The sequence below is a fragment of the Actinia tenebrosa genome, unplaced genomic scaffold (genome assembly GCF_029948245.1).
Source record: "Actinia tenebrosa isolate PJP-AT-01 unplaced genomic scaffold, QUT_ActTen_1.0 PGA_scaffold13__45_contigs__length_12533684, whole genome shotgun sequence".
In the NCBI taxonomy this organism is placed as follows: Eukaryota; Metazoa; Cnidaria; class Anthozoa; order Actiniaria; family Actiniidae; genus Actinia; species Actinia tenebrosa.
In genome coordinates this window covers 6,784,894-6,789,969 of record NW_028292573.1, presented here as the reverse complement: position 1 = coordinate 6,789,969, position 5,076 = coordinate 6,784,894, and the positions used below count along the sequence as shown (strand labels likewise).

Genomic DNA, 5,076 nt, shown 5'->3' with positions numbered 1-5,076 from the left:
ACGAATAGATTTGTCCATTATTATTTAACATCTGACTATGTTATATATAATACTTACACCAAAATGCTATAAGATGACAAACTTTCACTAATCAGGCCCTTTGGACATATTATATTAAATATCTAACTATGTATCTTTATCTAAAAATCTACGTTAATAAGCTAAAAATCTAAATTTATAAAATGGCGCTTTCAGCACCTGAATGTCTAAGTCTATGTTGTTTATATCATTATAAGTTCTTTTTATAGTCCTTGAGCCTCGTAGACATACAAGTGCAGATCTTAACAGAGAGAAACAAGTCTTGGCCCTAATCCATGCCATTGTTTTGTGGTACTCTTCACCTTCTTTCGGGCTATCAGTTCAGCAAGCCTGCTGTGATATGTTTTGCATTCTTACTCATACCTCCTGTTGTACAAAAGACAAGGGGAGTAAATGTTCCATGTTCGATTTCGTTTACTCTTTCGGTGTATTTCCGCTTCTTGTCATTTTCATGTAGCTTGTAGATTTTGGGTAGATCTAGATCTTTGTACGTATCTGCATTTGGGTGACAAACCCTTACGTCAAAAAAGGCAGAACGTTGCTTCTCCCAGAAAACCTCGTGCATGGATGTCAAGTCTTGCGTCTGCAGCTTTGTTTGCTCCTTTGCTTAGTTTCTCATCTGAGATTGATTGTAACAAGGGCTCAATCTCTACGTCGTTGCATACTGTGCTAAGAAGCTCAGCCTCCAGATTGCGTAATTCGTTGTGACGTTGAATTACGAATCCACCACGTTTACATATCATTGCGTGATCGACCGAGAAATCTTCACCACATACACACTTTGATGGAATGTCTCTGAAAGACCAATTATAACGGAGACGTAAAGCGTCTCTAAATTCTCTCTTGTTCAAGTCGAATCCCATTTCCTTAAGAGGAATTACAGTTAACCAGGTTGATGCTCCTTTCTCTGCGGCTAAGTCCAAGGATCTGGCTGTAATCTTTGGTAGACTTTCCTTCAGGCTTTCAAACGCATCTTTGGATGCTTTTTCTTTCTCAGTGTGACATTTCTGCTTTGCTGTTTTCACTTCAATTTCATCTGGCAACTCGTGAGACTGGGAGATAATCTTCTCCACAAGTGGGGCACTTACTTTGACTGACGATGAGAATTCATACTTTGCGTCAATACACGGGTTAGTAATACCGATACCTCCATATCGTGTCGGTAGCGATAAAATCTTGCGATCATCTTCATCACAATCTTTTTGTGTCATGGCGGGTATAAACACGTCGGAGATGGCAGCTTCTAAAGGTTTCAGTAGGTCTGAGATATCTGGAAGTGTGCGAAGAAAGTACGTCCAGCGATGTTTTAAGCCAAACGTGTAGGCAGCGTAACAGGCCTGTGGCTGTGATAGAGCAAATTCTGCTAATTTGGTGATCTCGTTCACCCAGTTGTCAATCTTTTCCGTGACGTACTCGTTTAGAAACGATCTGGAACCAAGAACTGCACCAAGATGTTTGTGCCCCTCCACTGTTACATTAATGGCTGTATCCTTAAAAGTTTCTCTGACGATTTCTTCTTTTGGTGGCTTTACTATAACCCAGCACTTCTTTGCGTTGGGGAAGTACCCAAGATCTGGTCCGTACTGGTTAAGAGTGTCCCACCATTTTTTAAGATCCGCTGCTTTCCTACACCACTAGCGTCATCAGCGAACCAGCATTGCTTGGCGTCAGAAAAAGCCTGCAATGTTGTAATAAGAGGCTGCATACTCAACGCGTACATACCCATAGCCAGTGGGTCACCTTGTGTTGTTCCCTCAGCTGACACGAGTTCTTTCCCGCCTGTGATGAATAATCTTGCTGACTGTCTGTACGAGTTGATGGCATAAACTGCAATAATAGGGCAAAGGATTCTGATGTTGTGCAAAGCAGCAGCTCTGTTTAGTGAGTTGAAAGCATTTGATGCATCAATAAGAAGTACGGCATCTGTGTTATCTGCAGCAAAGATAGTATTCATTGCGTGAACTGCAGCTTCATTCCCTGATCTCTGGCCTGCACACAATTGGAGAGAGCCACTGGTCTCGATGACGTCATCCTTTGACACATTCATTACGCACTTTCCAATGATTCTTCTGATTACCTCTCCAACTCCAATGGGTCTTACGCTGCCTTCACCTTTGTCAAGCGGTATCAAACGACTTGCAACTAATGCCTCTATGGTGGTGGGATCTACATATGTTGTACAGAGGATCTTTGTCATTGTGGCTAGTGCTTCACAAAGCTTTGAGGAGGATTGCTTGAATGACTTACAGGCAAGAATTCTTCTGAAGCCATTAGCGTCAATACCTGAAGGGCCACCCGAGCCTTTAGTTCTCAGGGCTGCTTGTCTGATCATATCACCGTCTATCTCACTATAAATTGACTCGGGTATCTCATCATCAATTGGGCCGAATAGCAATGATCCCAATTTCGCTGGCTGTGGTTCAGGATGTTTCTCCTTGAGTTGAGTCATGACGTCATCTGTAAGTGGTAATATGCCTCCGTTTGTTGATTCATTTAAGAAGCGCAATGCTGAGTTAATTTGTCCTTCCATCACAAGTTTTGCAAAGACTTTTGATCGATCAGGTGGACATGTGGTCTTGTGTTTCTTCATGCGACTTTGAATTATCCTCCCCTCGCGAATTAATTGATTGAGCTCACCGACCTTCCAGAGTGCGAGACGTTTCGCCAGAATGCGTTGGTTTTCTTTAGCTTTAGACTTTTTATTTGGCTTTTGGAGACCCACAGCCAACAGAACAAAGGCAGCTTTTAAGGCAATATGCTGTTTGTCAGAGCACGCATTCCAATCATCTATGTGTAAAGTTATTTGATCGATAAAATCTCTACCAGTTCTCCCATAAGGAACTAAAAAGACATTTCTCCTCCAAGTTGTTATTTCGTTGTAAGCTTCTAGTATGGCCATGGTAGGAATATTAATTTCCACGCCTTCTAAATTTTTACCCCAGCAGATTGTAGTTGGTTTGTTAACGTTTGTATATAATGGAAGATTACCAGGCTTACTCACGCTTTCAGAAGAACAATCACTAATTGAAATAGATGTACATGTATTCTTATCGATCTTATCGATCCATTCAGCGTTATCTCTTGGGAGAAGATTAATGTTTGTAATATTCAAATTCGTTGATGGATTCGGTTGACTAGATACATATTTAATTTCCTTCTCGTATTCTATAGAATTTTCTTGTAAAATTGAGATATCAACTGCTGAAGAATTTAGTCTATTTGATGCAGCTTGCTTTTCCTTTGGGTTTTTATTTTTGGATCCTTTAGGTCGACCTCGTTTTCTCGGTTCCACTTGCGTGATCGTTGACTTCTCATTGACAGGTTTTATAGGTCTTCCTCGCTTACGCTCAGTTTGGCTGTCATTCGCAGAAATAAGGTCATCTTGGTTATTTATCATCTTTCCAGCTTCTCCAAAATAAAGTATTACGGCTTGGATAGTTTAGTTTAGATTCATTATGTTTTAATTGAAGAAATATGGCTCCTTTGTAGGAGCTCCAACGGGACGTCCTTCCTGCACTGCCCTTGATTGTTTATTCATCAAAACTATATTATATATTATATTATATTATATTATATTATATTATATTATATTATATTATATTATATTATATTATATTATATTATATTATATTATATTATATTATATTATATTATCTTATATTATTATCTTATATTATATTATATTACTTATATTATATTATATTATATTATATCATTATATGAAAAAGAGGGAAAATGAATATCATATATCCTATATCTCATTATATCTTCATATCATATCATATCATATCATATCATACATAGCAATATCATATCATACATATCCGATCATTCTATCAGATCATATCCTATATCATATCATATCATAGCATCTCATATCATTCATATCATATCATCATATCATATCATATCATATCATATCATTTCAGAAATCATATCATATCATATATATCATATCATATCAATATCATATCATATCATATCATATCATATCATATCATATCATATCATATCATATCATAATCATAATCATATCATATCATATCATATCATATCATATCATATCATATCATATCATATCATATCATATCATATCAGATCATATCATATCATATCATATCATATCATATCATATCATATCATATCATATCATATCATATCATATCATATCATATCATATCATATCATATCATAATCATATCATATCATATCATATCATATCATATCATATCATATCATATCATATCATATCATATCATATCATATCATATCATATCATATCATATCATATCATATCATATCATATCATATCATATCATATCATATCATATCATATCATATCATATCATATCATATCATATCATATCATATCATATCATATTCATATCATATCATATCATATCATATCATATCATATCATATCATATCATATTCATATCATATCATACATATCATATATTATATTATATTATTATTATATTATATTATTTATATTATATTATATTATATTATATTATATTATATTATATTATATTATATTATATTATATATATTATATTATATTACTATTATATTATATTATATTATATTATTATTATATTATATTATATATATTATAGTAATATCTTTCATTTTAAGCGGATTTAAATAAATCATGCATTACGTGCGTACATGCCTAAGAACGGCCAATTTTAAGACCACACAACATCCGTACAGATTCAGGTACTGATAGATAAACTTTTGTTATATGGATTTGGAAAAGAATCGAATCATTGATTATTCATGTATCAATTATTTTTGAATACTAAACCAGATTATTTTAATCATTAGATCAATATATGACATCAGGATCAGTCGCGGCATCGGACGACTCTTCAAGCGAAGAAGAGGTTTGTTATACAATGAAACACCTTCGCCCATGTTGCTATTTAGCAAATTATTTACAAAGTGAATTAAAAATAACATAATCAAAACGGAAACAATTTGCAAAATGGAAGTTTCGCTCTGTTACTTGCGAAACGGTTATTTTTAAGTGAA

At 34.8% G+C, this 5,076-nt stretch overlaps 1 pseudogene; it reads right to left on the bottom strand.

Annotated features, from left to right (window-relative positions):
- Positions 1-182: 182 nt before the first annotated feature.
- Positions 183-3,551, bottom strand: LOC148911703 (uncharacterized; annotated as a pseudogene).
- Positions 3,552-5,076: the final 1,525 nt, after the last annotated feature.